This window comes from Pan paniscus, chromosome 12, assembly GCF_029289425.2.
Source record: "Pan paniscus chromosome 12, NHGRI_mPanPan1-v2.0_pri, whole genome shotgun sequence".
In the NCBI taxonomy this organism is placed as follows: Eukaryota; Metazoa; Chordata; class Mammalia; order Primates; family Hominidae; genus Pan; species Pan paniscus.
The window spans coordinates 32,748,189-32,764,550 of NC_073261.2; the positions used below are offsets into that span (position 1 = coordinate 32,748,189).

Sequence of the window (16,362 nt, forward strand, 5' to 3'; positions counted from 1 at the left end):
GCACTTCTCATATTCTACAAGAAAGATTTCCAATTAAATTTTAGATATCATGCTGTACATAAAACTGTATAATATCTAGGACTTTCCCTCCAGAAGTTCACAATTTGTATAAACAAAGAATGAAAAATAAAAGAAATGCTTACCTGCAGACTCTGTAAGTCTCCACCTCCTCTCTTGTCTGCTCTGGGTGGCCTAAGGATATGCTTGCCTTGGGAAGGTGCAAGCACTGTGAGCTCAAGAGTGGGGAGCCTCTTTCCCTGGTAAGGGGAGGGCACCATTGGGATCACTGGTGCCATCTCCTGCAATGGATCTTCTGATGTTGGGTCGAAGAGAACTTCAGGAGTTGATTTCCCTGGGCGCGTGGAGCGGGATCCTTCCTTAGCTATCTGTCCCTTTGCTCCTAGTATTGCTGCTGCCTGCCCTCTTAGCCACTCTGGGGGGTCTAGCACCAGCTGTCACCAAGTGTCTATGTATGGGAACTGGTCTAGGTATCCTTTACCAGTTACCTTGTGCCACACCTTAGAAACAAGAGACCTGTCCAGGCTTCCTTCTGATGGCCAACCCACTATTAAAGTGAGTGTACACCATGTTTGTACATCATGTGGTATTATTTGTAACAACTTAGAAAAATATTACAGCTAATATCAAAGTGGGTGTACACCCTGTGATGTTATTTGTTATATACTAGGTAGATATTACTCCTAATATCACAGTGAGTGTACACCATGTGTGTACACACTGTGAAATTATTGGTAATACCCTAGGAAGATATTACTCCTAATATCACAGTGGGTGTACACCCTGTGATATTATTTGTAATAAATTAGGGAGATATGACTCCTAATATTACAGTGGGTGTACACTCTGTGATATTATTTGTAATGTCCTAGGAAGTTATTACTCCTAATATCAGTGTGGGTGTAGACCATGTGTATACACTCTGTGATATAATTCGTAATATCCCAGATATTTCTCCTAATATCACAGTGGGTGTATACTCTGTGATATTTTTCATAATATCCTAGAGAGATATTTCTCCCAATATCATAGTTGGTGTACACCCTGTGATATTACTTGTTATATACTAGGTAGATATTACTCCTAATATCACAGTGGGTGTACATCCTGTGATACTATTTGTAATAACCTAGGGAGATATGACTCCTAATATTACAGTGGGTGTACACTCAGTGATATTATTCATAATGTCCTAGGAAGATATTACTCCTAATATCAAAGTGGGTGTACACCCTGTGTGTACACTCTGTGATATAATTTGTAATATCCCAGAGAGAGATTTCTGCTAATGTCACACTGGGTTTACACTCTGTGATATTATTCGTAATATCCTAGAGAGATATTGCTCCCAATATCTCAGTGGATGTACATTCTGTGGTATTATTCGTAATATCCTAGAGTGATATTACCTCTAATATCTCACTGGCTATACACCCTGTGATATTATTCATAATATCCTAGGGAGATATTATTTCTAATGTTACAGTGCCTGTGCACCGCGTGTGAACACTCTGTGATGTTATTCGTAATATACTAGGGAGATATTACTCTAAATGTCCCAGTGGGTGTACACCATGTGTGTACACACTGAGATGTTACTTGTAATATCCTAGAGAGAAATTACGCCTAATGTTACAGTGGGCGTACACCATGTGTGTACACACTGAGATGTTACTTGTAATATCCTAGAGAGAAATTACGCCTAACATTACAGTGGGCGTACACCATGTGTTTGTATTCTGTGATGCTATTCGTAATATCTTAAAAAGTTATTATTCCTAGTGCCACAGTGGGTGTATACCATGTGTGTACACTCTGTGATGTTATTCGTAATATCCTAGGGAGTAGTTCTCATAACATCACAGTGGGTGTACATCACATATGTTCACACTGTGCTGTTATTGGTTATATCCTGGGTAGATATTACTCCTAATGTCACAGGGGTGCACACCATGGGTGTACATTCTGTTATGTTATTCATAATATCCTAGGGAGATATCCTCCTTATTTCATAGTGGGTGTACAGTCTGTGATATTATTTGTAATATCCTTGGAAGGTGTTACTCCTGTTATCACAGTGGGTGGACACCCTGTGATAGTATTTGTAATAACCTAGGGAGATATTGCTGCATACCCTGTGATATTACTTGTAACATTTTAAGGAGCTATTTCTCCTAAAGTCAGAGTGGGTGTACAGCCAGTAATATTCTTCCTAATATCACAGTGGGTGTACATCATGTGTGATATTTTTTCTAATATCGGGGGGGGGGTTAATATTGCTTCCAATATCACAGAAGATGTACACCCCCTGTGATATTGTTCCTAATTTCCAGGGAAGGAGAGGATGACATTATTCCCGATATCACTGACGGTGTACCACCCCTGCCGTGATATTGTTCTTAATATCCAGGAGTGGAGAGAATGATATTATTCCCAATATCACAGGGGGTGTACACCACCCCTGTTTGATATTGTTGGTAATATTCCAGGAGTTAGAGCATGAAATTACCTCCAATATCACGGGGTGTGTAAACACCCCGTGATATTGTTCCTAATGGCCTGTGAAAGAGAAAATATTGCTCCCATTATCACAGGAAGTGTTCACCCCTGACAATATTGTTTTCTAATATCCAGGGAAGGAGAGTATGATACTACTCCCAAGGTTGAAGGGGGTGTACACATTTTTTGTGATATTGTGTCTAATATCCAACAACTTTTCCCTAAAGAATTCTAATTTCTCTTATTTACATGTGTCTATAAATTTTTATTTATTTTTTGTAGTTGATTTTTCCCTTCAGCCTGAAAGAGCCAAAGTCATATCTTCCTGTATGGAGATTTGAGAAGCCTGAATGTTGGATGTGACCCTCAAGATGATCCCCGTATCACTGCAAAATCGGAATGTTTTCTCGTATGGGGCGCTCACACTTTCACATCTGGCAAATACTATTGGGAGGTTCATGTGGGGGAATCTTGGAATTGGGCTTTTGGTGTCTGTAACAATTATTGGAAAGAGAAGAGACAGAATGACAAGATAGATGGAGAGGAGGGACTCTTTCTTCTTGGATGTGTTAAGGAGGACGTTCACTGCAGTCTCTTTACCACACCCCACATGTGGTGCTATATGTTCCAAGACCTAGCAGCCGAGTAGGATTATTCCTGGATTGTGAAGGTAGAACCATGAGCATTGTTGATGTTGATCAAAGTTCCCTTATATACACCATCCATAATTGCGCCTTCTCACCTCTTCTCGGGCCTATCTTTCGCTGTAGTCACTTCTGACCAGAGACAAATCAGAAATGTGTCCACATGCTGTGGGAACCCCTTTATCCCAGGAAGCCCTCTTTTTTGTGCTTCGTCAAAGAGGACAAACAAGTTACATTTAACTTCTTTAGTTGCCTTCTAATGTCATCACAACTCATTAATAGGGTTTCTATTAAATATGGTGAAAACACTATAACCATGTGTATTGGTTCTTTGTTTAATCATTTTTGGAAAATCATTACCCATGATGCATGGCATAGAATATATTCTCTGGTTTTTCATTATTTCTGAATGTCACAAAGTGAAATCAGAGATGACAGAGGTGTCTAAATGAAGTTAAAATCAATGGAAGAAAATAGGGATCTTGTGCTTCATGAAAAAACTTGGAGTAAAAAGACTCAGTGGTAACTTGGAAATATTTTCTTTCTCTTCATCTAACAATATTATACTTATCCATGTGTTTTATTTATGAATCTATACTTTGAGTTAATCTTATTTGACCTCCTATGCTGTGCTTATCTTTGTAAATCTCATCTTATATACAAATGCTCATGCCTTATTAGAGTGCTGTTCTACAGTGAAATTTACAAGGTGATCAGGACAATGCTGGATCAATTAAATATTCAAATGGACATAAATGCTCACCCCTACCTCAAACCATACACAGTTCATTTCCACATGGATTCATGGTCTGAAGGTGATGAGAACACAATAAAATATTCTCAAAGAGAAAGATTTCCTAACCAGGACAAAAAAGTAACAATTAAGAAGGAAAATTTAGTTAGTTTATATCAAAAATGATTCTGTGTTTCAAAATATACCATCCAAGAATTAAAATGCAAACCGAGTGGAGAAAAATATTTATCCTGACATATATGCAATAAAATATAATACATGTGATTAATGATTGTAATAAATAAAAGAAAGTGAACCCAATATAAAATTGGGTAAAATATTTGAACAGGCACTTCATAAAATTGGAGCCATAAATAACTAATAACTGGCCAAATATGAAAAAGGGATTACTTTTATTAGTCCTCAGAATAGTAAAAATTAATCCGTAAATTGAACTGCAGGCCTCCATAAAAATTAGTAAAATTTAAAGACACATACAATTGTGTGTTGTGAAAGATAAAGAATCAATGAAAGTTATTCATGGCTGGAGGGATATAAACTGAAACAGCTTTTGGCAAACTGACTATGAGTATTCCTTATGCGCTAGATATTCTAATTCTAAAATATATTCCACAGATTACCTATGTGTATTTCAAGATAAACACAATGTTGATCATTGCATCAATTTTTATAGTAGCTCCAAATTGGAGACATAATAAATATTCATCAATAGTAGAATTGCTAAATAAATTGTGATCTCATCATACAAAAGAATTCTATAAAACAAAGATAATAACAATGAAATGTAACAAATTAATGAATCTCCAAGAGAAGTTTAAGAAGAAGAATTGAAATACACAAATGTTATATTACAGTGTTTTATTTAGATAAATTTCAAACTCCATTAATTAATATTAGAAGTTAGAATATTGAATATTTTGGAAGGCAATCGTTAGGAAACTTAAAAATTAACCAGGATAAGATACAGGAAGCATTGCATTCAAGGAGAGAAACTGTAATTATTTTTCATGAATAAGAGAATTAAATATTTTTAAAAAATATTTTAACATGTAAAATAAAGAGCTTGACATAGATGAATTTGATGTTATGCCTAATTTTTCAAATGCATATATATATATAAATAATTTAATTCATGATAAGTTAACATCATCATGAAGACATAAAACTTTTTTTATTATTATAGTTTAAGTTCTGGGGTACACGTGCAGAATGTTCAGGTTTTTTACATAGGTATACACGTGCCATGGTGGTTTGCTGCACCCATCAACCCATCATCTACATTAGGTATTTAACCCAGTGCTATCCCTCCCCTGTCCCCCCACCCCGTGACAGGCCCTGGTGTGTGATGTTCCCCTCCCTGTGTCCATGTGATCTCATTGTTCAACTACCACTTATGAGTGAGAACATGAGGTGTTTTGTTTTCTGTTCTTGTGTTAGTTTGCTGAGAATGATGGTTTACAGCTTCATCCATGTCCCTGCAAAGGACATGAACTCATCCTTTCTTACGGCTGCGTAGTATTCCATGGTGTATATGTGCCACATACATTTGTTTTACAGTCTGTGAAGAGATTCAGTGAATATCACATTTAAAGACCTGTATTTACCTCCCCGTCTCTCCCGTGTAACAAAACCTAAAACTACAAAGGAAAAGATAAGGAATATCATTGCCCTTGGGACATTGGTAAAACTAATTGAACTTTGGAAAGGGGAAAACAAAAAGGAGGAAAAAAATATGTGGAGGATTTAGATGTACACCTGAAGTTTGGACAGGATCATTAAGAAGGTTCCAGCCATGAAGACCCAGAAACAGTGTCAACCTGTGACTGAGCTTCATCAGAATGACAGAGTATGCTTCTCCATCCTCATCCCCACTCCCAACTAGGCTAACAATTGTTGAGTAACAGGTCAAAGCAGTGTCTTCTGGGGGACTGAACGGAATTTGAAGGGAAACTTAAAGGTGAGGATACAGCAGATACTGAGAAAAGCTGCTGAACCAGTCCAATCCGAAACACAAAGTAATGCTAGATGAGCAGGAAACCTATGGTGCACTGAAATTAACTCTAAGAGGAACAAGACCCAAAATCAAATCAACTCCTGACTAGATTGATTCAACCTTCTCCCTCAAAACACACACATTCAGCCTAGTAAAAGGGAACACATGTTGGTTTTGCTTTCTATATTAGTCTACTCTACACAGTTCACTTTTTGAGTAAAACTTACCAGACATATATAGAAACAGAAAAGATACATAAAGGAAACACTGTTAAGAGACTAAGCAATAAATAAAGCCAGATTCAAACGTGGCAGAGGTGTTGGAATTACCTTTCAAGTAGATCTCATAGGTACGGTTTTAGAAGCCCTTAGTAGGGTATAAAGCCTCCTTTTTTTTTTTTTATTATACTTATGTGACAAGATCATCCTTTTATCCTCTTATATAAAAAAATTTCTAATCCACATTCATCTCCGTATTGGCAGTTACATTTTTTGACACTTTACAAATATTAGTCCACTGTCTTATTCTTACATTTATGATTGTGGAGCAGTCTGTTGTCATTCTATTATGTGTTCCCTCAAAATGAAACAGTTTATTTTGGCTTCTTTTAAGAGATTCTTCATCTTCAGTAGTGGTTTCAAACTTAAACACATCATCATGAATCAGCCACCAAAGAAGAAAATTACTAAAAATCAGCCAAAATATATTGTTTTGCACATTCAAAACAAAGTAAAGTTATATTTTACACATCCAAAATGGGGATTGGTTGGCTTCCTGAATTCATTTGTTTACTCTGAAAAAATTATCAAACATTATACCCTTGAATATGTTCTCTCCTCATCTTCTCTAGTTAGCTCTACTTTGTGCTACAGCCAATCACACATGATGCTGTTTATAAAGCACATACATGATACTCTCATCCTCCACGTGTCACTCACTCTCCTAGTTTACCTCTGTTTGTCCATCTGTGAAGCCCTCATGACATATCTTTATATCTATTAACCAATTCACACTTTCTGCAGCTTCATTTAAGTTGCTAAACAAAGTTTTCACTAAACAGCAAATTTTACTTATTTCACTTTTTATCAATATAAATTATAATTTTTATTCTTCAATGTCTGCCAAATGTGAAAAAAAATTCATGTATATATTATATATATTTATATATGTATGTGTTATATGGATATACACAAAATTGCTATTGGTAAAGGTGGTTTTCATAGGAGCCTATAATTACTAGAGATTTTATTTTTCCTTAAAGATATTATATTTCCTTAAAGATATTCTATTTCTTAATTTATAATACAGATAATTCTTATGCTTTTATTAAAAACATAAAATAACAGGCTGGGTGCAGTGGCTCACGTCCATAATTTCAGCTCTTTGAGAAAATGAGCCTAGCAGTTTAAGGCTGCAATGAACTGTGATTGTACCACTGCACTCCAGCCTGGGCTACAGAACCAGAATATGTACATATATACATAAATTGACAGTAATGCATTAAAACCTGAAATCAAGTTTTAAAAGCAACAGCAAAGTGCATTTCCAGTCTAGTTCAGTGACTATTAAAATTAAAGCCAACTTCAGGCAAAACATTTCCAAAAACATAAGACAAAAAACAAACACAAAGAAAAAGGAGAAAAAATATTCCAGACTTTTGAAGACATTTATTAAAATCATAAATTGATGGTATCCTCTTTCTCATCTTTTGATGAGTAAAATAAAGTACCCCAAAAATTATCTACAAATTTGGTATTTGAGGGTTATTTTGTTGTAAACTCAGTGGTTCTTGATGAGAGGAAGTTTAAAGTTTATTTATGGAAATTAGCCAAGGTGTTGAATCAATCATTTTTTCTCCTCTGGTGAAACCTAATCAAGAACCCTAATGGCTATCCCAAACTCCAAGAAACATACAACCTTTTCAAAAGGGCTGTGATTTTTCAGAGATTCAATATAAAGAGGTACAAGGAGCCAAACTCATTCTTCTCTGGGACACACAGAGTGGCTTTGGAACTGGCTGTGAAGATGTCTGAAAGCTACTATCACTATATGGTGAGGCCCTGATCCCTGATCAGACTTTATATTATTACTTCTACTGCAAGTATCAGTGAGACCATAAGTATATTTCTAGGGTGAGAACACAGCTAACAGAGGAGGAGTTCCTGCTACTTTTCCAATCCAAAACAGACTGCGCTATGTTTAATTTTTCAATAAACTGAGCTTGTTTCTATAAGTGATGTCATTTGCTTACTTAGTAAAAATGTTTTTACACTTACTTTGTCATCCTGTCTTCCTACATACTTGTGAACTACAGTGAAGATTAATTTTAGTTGTATCATTTATGCATTCCTTAGTTGTTCCTATGTATTCTAAGAACACAGAAAATAGTTTTCAGATATTTTACAATTTTATACTTGCTGTATATACTAAATTTTATTGAGAATATTTTATTCTATATGTTGTGCATAAATGTAATACCCTCTGTTATAAAGGTGGCACACAAATATATGCGCAAGACAGAATATTCTATAATATACAACTTAGGTAATGCATTGACTAATTTGAGGATAATATTGTTTTAGAGTATACTAAATGTCTCTTTAGCATTTCTGGGTGAAATCTGATCAAATTTCAGAATGTTCAGTAAATAAATAATGGTTATATAGAAATTATTTTGCAGTGGTGGATTGTGATTGAGATTCTTCAAAATACTTTAAAGGAGAAAATTATGATATCTAAATGAAACAATGAGAGAAAAATCTCAGTTAAATACCATTTCCTAAACTAATACTTTTTTATTCTTTTGTACAAAATCAATCTTTTCTAAACCAATCACAACGAGCATTAAGAATGGTTTTCAGAGTATTCAGGACCCATCATCTAATGGTATAAATTGGTCCTAATTTCATCCCCTTAAACCTCAAGCTTTTTGGAGTAAAGTCAAAATTCAACAAAACTGAGGATTCTTTTGTTTTCTTCTGTCTTTCTTTCTTTCTTTTTCTTTCTTTCTTTTTCTCTTTCTTTCTTTCTTTCCTTCTTTCCTCTCTCTCTTTCTCTCCTTCCTTCCCTCCTGCCCTCCTTCCTTCCTTCCATTCTTTCTTTTTCTTTCTTTTATAGGTCTTGCTTTATTGCTCAGGCTGAAGAGAATTGGCTCAATCTCAGCTAACGGCAACATCAGGGTTCAAGCAATTCTCCTGCCCAGTCTCCTGAGTGGCTGGGATTATAGGCATGTGCCACCACTCCTGACTGATTTTTGCATTTTTAGTAGAGACGGGGATTCCCCATATTGGCCAGGGTCGTCTCCAACCTGATCTACCAGCCTTGGTATCCCAAAGTGCTGGGATTACAGGTGTGAGTCACCACACCTGGCCTCTCTGAGGTTCATTCTTCTATGCAAAAGAAAAGGGTAGTATGTACTGCCCTGTGAGTTATGCATGAACCCAACAATTTTACCTACAGATCTGAGAACTCTCTTTGTACCTCAGGTTCTATTTTTGTCTTATACAAAATAAAGCTTATTCTACTCTAGACAGAAGTTTATCATTGAGTTACAACCTGAGTCAAATTTTGCTTTGGTCTTTGTTTCTCCAGGGCATAAGATGAAGAAGTTTGAATGATACCTTTCCTAATTTCCTTCCTTCAGGAAAATGGTCTCAGACATCACACAAGCCTTCCAGAAAGAGCCCATCTGTCTCTTCTGTCTGAACTAACTCGTAGATCCCATCACCACAGGCTGTGTCCCCAGCTTCTGTAGACCCTGTCTCTGCCTTTCCTGGGAAGAAGCCAAAATTCCTACCTGCTGCCCACATTCAGGGAACCATCACAGCAGGAGGACATCAAAACCAATATTCTTCTGAAGAATCTAGTGTGCATTACCAGGAAAGCCAGTCTCTGGCAATTCCTGAGCTCTAATGAACAAATGTGTGGAACCCACAGGGAGACAAAAAGATATTTGAAGAGGTGGACAAGAGCCTGCTTCATTTGCTGTTCTGGGACACTCAGGAGCACCAGGATCACAGACACTGTGAGGGGCAGCTAAGGAACACTGGGTAAGTGATGGCTCTGAGAGCACTTTGAAAGCTGGAGGATGGCACAAGTAAAGAGATTAGGGGGAAGTTGAAGAGCATGATGATTAGTCTGTTCTGTACAGGATGTCATGTAGTGCCTAGGTATCAATGATAAAAATTTCAGTGGAATCTGTGAGAATACCTTCCTTCCTTGAACTTACATTTCACTGAAGGAGTGATGAAGTTAATAATCATTATAATAATTTGACTATTTAGTGTAATGTTCAAGGCACTGTAAAGAGCTCAATATCAGGAAGAGTTTCTGGCTATCCAAACTACAAGTTCAAAAGGCTTCTATATAAGAAACCTATGTACCAACACTGGAAATAATAGAATAAAATATGCTAGAATTAGCAAGGCATGGTGTCAGTAGATTCCAATTCTGCTGCAAGATGCCACATTATCTATAAATTAGCCCTGCTTATGATTTTCCTATAAACTTGTTGCATTACATGTTGTGGTTCTACAGTCTGAGGTCTTCCCAAATCTTTCATATCTCATCCGTTGATTTCTTTATCACTGGGGGTCTGAAACCCAAAACGATTTACTTCTCTGATGTTCACATTCATAGTTCTTTTACAGGAGAAGATCATGAAGCAAATGAGATCTTTATGGGCAAAAATTCAAGAAAACCAAAGAAATTTAAGTGAGAAAAGCAGGAAACCCAGCCAGTGGATTGTAAGTATTAGGCCTTTTCCCTCAGATTCAACCTCAGACAGACATGCTAGAAATGTATCCACTTATCACTTGAATGGAAATCGTGTTGGTTAGGATTTGAGGAAGATTTTTTCTCATGGCTTCCAATCCTGAGGGTACAATGCAGCATTGATTACTGCTCAGAGAGAGTGGTCAGGCTATGCAGTAGGGAGACTTGGTACTAAAGACTAATTTAAAAACACAGAGATCATAATACTGCAAACAATTATCTGTGAATCAACCATTAATTCCAATGGCTCTCATGTAGGTTTTCCAATATCAAAGGGTATATATTGAAGAAATGATCAATAATAACCTTTCTTCAGGTGTTTCAGGAAGTCATATAATGAATAAAAGTGGTATGAGAAAAGAATGAATTTGGCTTCTAGTATTGTTAAGAAACAATAAAGATAAATGAAAGAAAGGGAGGAATGATTGATTTCATGGTTCTGAGAAGTAGGAAGACACAAATTTATGTACATAGCTTATTGGTAGAATACATGAGTCAGTCTAGGCTTGGTGGCTCAAGTCCATAATCCGTATAATTTGGGACACCGAAGCAGGAGAATCACTTGAGACCAGGAGTTTCAAACCAGCCTGGCCATCAACATAGTGAGACCCCTAACTTTATTATAAAGAAAAGATGAAAGAGATAAAGAAAAGAGAACCTGAGTTAAAGTGAATAAAGGATGTGTAAGAGGAGGAGGATGAAATCAGAATAAATATGTCATCTAGGAAATCCAGGTCCCTGCAGTGCTATGTGTAGCTATGGGCAGAGATGACCAGAGCTGAGTAGAGGAAGCTGCATTCAGTTCCCTAAGAGAAGTAAAACAACATATAGAGAAACTTACAGAGGATGACAGAAAGATTTTACAACAACTTAAGAAAAGCAAAAACGCAAAATGGTTCAGAAAAAAAAACACCTAAGAAAAATCTATAAGGAGCTGATGAAAATGTGCCATGATCTAGATATGGAGCTGCTCCAGGAAAGAACCAATAACATGCCTAAAAATTTTTTATATTATTTGAAGTTCATACCTTAGAACAAGCTTGTCCAACCCATGGTCTTTGGGCCACACATGGCCAAGGATGGCTTTGAACATGGCCCAACACAAATTCCTAAACTTTCTTGAAACATGATGAGATTTTTGTTTGTCATTTTATTAAAGCTCTTCAGCTATAGTTAATGTTAGTGTATTTCATGTGTGGCCCAAGACAATGCTTTTTTCTAATGAGGCCCAGGGAAGCCAAAAGATTGCACACCCCTGGCTTAGGTGATATTATTTATTCAACACCATAGATGTGTGTGTGTGTATATATGTATATGTGTGTACGCATATATATATATGTATATATATAAAATATTTAGCTCCTGCTGCTAAGATGGAGGATCTTTTCCAAATAGAAATAACATAGACAAAATGTAATTCTTTTCCTAACCATGAACAAGCAAGCTTGTGGAATTTTTAAGTGGATATAATTTTCCATTCCCATTTATCAAAATTGGCCACAGAGAATATTACCCTCTAGTAAACTTCTTTTGTAGCTTGCTTTTCAAAAACAGAAAAAAATTAACTTATTTGTGACTATCCCATTTTTGTCTCCAATTTAGCGAAATGGAGAATTTGGGGAAGAAAAACACTTATTTCTTCCTTCTGTTTGTTCTTAATTTATAACATATTATCCTTTAGAAACAAGCCCTGGGAAAGTCCACTTTGTAGACTGTTGATTGCAGCAATGCATGGCCACACATTTCCTTTCCTCTATTCACCACCAGGGCTTTGAATTCATCAAGAGTTTAAAGCCATCCTGTAAATATGTTGTACTGGGATCAACTTTGGAAATGAAAAGGAAAAGGAATTTACAAAGCATTTCAGGGATGGCACTATTCTGTACTTTACCAAACCTAAAGGTTGGGTTGGAAGAGTAGCCCATTTCTGAAGCTTTTCTTGTTTTCTTTGCAGGATTTGGGAGACATATTGACCAAGTAAGTTTGGTCTCAATGCAAACTGGGGTAGCATGAGAGCTATTAAGTGGATCAAGCCATTTCTAACAAAATGAAGACACAACTTATAGAAACTCAGTTGTTGGCATATGCATACATATGGGTTCAACTGGCTATAATTTCCTGTTCTCCTTTATGAAAAATTAACCTTTTTCCTCCCTGTGGCTATTGAATAAGTGTGCTTCCAGACTCAATATAGCAGTTTTTGAAGCACAGCTGTTTATGATTGTGGATTTCAAGTCATAAAAATGTTTAGGTGCATGAACTAATTTTTTCCCAGGTGGTAGGTGAGTGAAGTAAGAAAAGAATATAAGAAAGATTCCCTACAAATGGCTCAATCCTATCTCATGAATGTGGAGCTACATTGCTATATCAGGAAAGGGTTTTAAAGGTGAATTTCCATTGAATGATTATTTGTTTTTAAATCCTGTGATGAAATATTTGGTATTAGAAAGCGCAATTGTATTTTCCTCTTTAAAGGAGTGAGTCAGAGCAGTGGCACATGCCCCAGTGTGTGAGCTCAGAGATCAGTGCTCAACCCATCCACTGGACTAATGGACAGATTCCACCACCTCCAGGTGAGTGTCAACCTGCTGAAGTGATAAGCACACAGTGCCCTTCAGGCATGGTCTTTCTTTCTTTGCTTTCTTTTTTTTCTTTCCTTTCTTTCCTTTCTCTTTCTTTATTTTTATTTATTTATTATTTATTTTTTTGTTTTTATTTATTTATTTTTTATTTATTTATTTATTTATTTTTCTGTGGAGTCTTGCTCAGTCCCCCAGGATGGAGCGCAATGGTGCCATCTCGGCTCACTGCAACCTCCGCCTCCCAGGTTCAAGTGATTCTCCTCTCTCAGCCACCCAAGTAGCTGGAATAACATGCACCCACCATCATGCCAGCTAATTTTTTTTTTTTTTGTATTTTTGTAGAGCTGGGGTTTCTCCAAGTTGGCCAGGCTGGTCTTGAACTCCTGACCTTGGGTGATCTGCCTGTCTTGGTCTCCCAAAGTGCTGGGATTACAGGCATGAGCCACTGCTCCTGGCCTCAGGCATGGTTTTCTACAGGCAATTTTTTGTTCTTTATTAATCTTTCACCTTATAAAAGGGAACAGTCTGTAAATAGCATTTATAAGCATACTTAGTAATACAGTCCCTATGATCATAAGGAAACAAATAAATGAAAGCTGGTGTAATGGTAAATGTGATTCAGTCTCCCTTGGGTCTGGGCCTTTTGGGTCTGGGTCCCTCTGTGCGGCCAAGGCAGGTCAGTTGCAGAGAGATGGTCCAGACCTTGCCAAATGGTTTCTATATGAGGCTTCTGGGTCAACACTCCCTTTCAATAAAGACCTGGGCTATGAAGACTCCAGCCGTGTTCTGCGCCACAGTGGGTGGAGTGCTCACAGTGGGTCCTCGGGCCATGGGAGACCCCATTAAATACACTGAACAACATGCCATCAAAGCACTTCCCATCTGACACTGCCCAGGGCCCATAGAAAGCCACGGCAGCATCACAACCTTTGCCAGCACAAAGCCCAGTGTCCTTTCGGTTTATCTGTGTGTATGAGTACCACACTTAGGCTCGCCTGTGCACACACTCACACCATAGTGTACACTGTCCACAGTGGCACTGCCTGCTACTTAGGGCTGTGCCTCTTATCAAGTCTTATTTCAGGCTGGCTCAGCATGAGGAAATTATGTATGCAACACTGAGTTTCAACTGAGTCACTGGAAAATTACTCAAATCAATTCAGGTAGTGTGTGTTTTTCTTTTCCCTGTTTCTTTCAAAAACAACCTCCAGAGGAGTTTTTTAACCACTTATTTAAAATGTTAATGAAGGAACCTGTGAGTGCAGAGGCACAGAAACGAGCAGCTGACTCAAGAGTTATTCCAATGCATAAGCAAGTTCCAAATGCACTGAGAGGCGTGGATGGGAAGATGCAAAGGGCGCCTTAGGAAGAACTGCTTTTCTTGTAAGCCCTTGGCAGCTCCCAGCATGCATGCTGTGATGACATTCACCCCACTGCACTCACCATCATCAATGTGACTGTTGTTTTAGAAGGATCTGTTGTGGTCAGGGTTCCACCTGTCCTTCCCCATACCATGGCGCTCCAGGCAGTTCCAGGCAGGTGCCGGCCAAAAGGGACTGGGGTAGAAACCAAGGACCAGGCCCGTAGAAACAGGGATCCTAGGGGCTTCCAAGGGGGAGCACCGACTGCCAGGTGCGGAATCCACAGAATGACCCACCGGGGAGGCAGAAGGACATGCGCAAATCCCTGGGGAGTGTGTGAGAATTTCCCCAAATACTGTAAAATGGAAAAGTGCTTGCACTTTATCACGTGAAAGACTAATGCTATGTAGGAGCTGACACAGCACGGGAGGACTCTGACCACCTAAGGAACAGTGAGCTGTGTCAGGACAGAAATGAGCAAGCTTGAGTCTCCGGGCACATCTCAGGAAACAGTAATGCAAGGCGCACGTCAGGGCTGTGACTCACTCCTCAGAGCAGGCTTGGGTCCCCAGTGTAAGGATGAACAGACAGCCCTCCCACATCATGTAGTGTGGATGGTGGGGCTGCAGGGCATGTCGTGCTCTTGCCGGTGGGCTGCCAGAGACATGTCAGACCCACTTCTTAGTGAGGGCCCATTCATTTCCTCTCTGGGTTGCATTTCATCATAATCACTCGGTACCCACGATTTTTCCTGACAGCCTGAAACAGCAGGCTTTGCATCCTTTTCAGGCCTGGGGTCTGGCCCTACCCCAGGGGCTTCTGTTTCACCCACAACAGATTCGCCTCCATGCCAGAGACACTGCTGACAGCAGGGAGACAAGCGAAAAGAGGGGTCCAGCACAGCCCTTCTGCATTCATAAATCCTATTTTCCATCCAACATCACGAACTCCTTGTCTCCTGCTCCCAGGAGGAACCTTGGGTCTCAGGAGTGGTCAATGCTGAGATGACAAAGCCATTGCAATTCTGATCTCCATAGTCTTGAGGCCTCTAGTGTTGCCAGGAGGCTGTCAGGAGGAGCTTGAGAAGAAAGAGGCCCACGATGTTTCACAATGTTTATCCCAAGTGGAGCCAAGGGACAGCCTCTGCACACCGAGGTAATTCCAGATGAATTGCTCCACGCTGTTCCCTCCTCCTTTCTGGTGTTTAGTGCTGGCTGACTGTAGAACACTTTATTCACAGAAGCAAGTAGAAAAAAATGTCACTCTTAGTTCACATGCTCCAACGTCAGACTGGGAGTGACCGGTTCTGGAGGGAAGAACCAGGACTGGCTCACTTGTGTTCTCATCAGCCACCTCCACGCACACGGAGGTGGATTTCACTGGTGTCAATACATGCATTCACATCCACGAGAGGCCACTCAGAGGGGCAAAAGCAACTTCACACCCACCATAAAGCCACTTCTGCTGCCAGAGTCCCCAGTCTCCAATCACCGAGAAATTCTCCACCAAGGGGCAAGCTCCAGCCATCTAACTTGTAATCAGTAGCATCAACATTGTCTGAGAAATGTTTATTCTGTCCAGTTTAAGCTTACTTTACACAAACACTAAAAACTAGTAAAATAGATTTTAGCTTTTCCTCTAACTATATTTATATATAAATCCCTGAGAAGGTAGCTGTCAACTTGAAATTCACTATCTACAGCTCCCCGGAAGATCAGACTTCCCAGTCCCACCAGAG

The 16,362-nt window shown here is 38.6% G+C and overlaps 1 pseudogene; it reads left to right on the forward strand.

Annotated features, from left to right (window-relative positions):
- The first annotated feature begins 200 nt into the window (after positions 1–200).
- On the forward strand, positions 201–3,297 carry LOC106634342 (tripartite motif-containing protein 51-like; annotated as a pseudogene).
- The last annotated feature ends 13,065 nt before the right edge of the window (positions 3,298–16,362 follow it).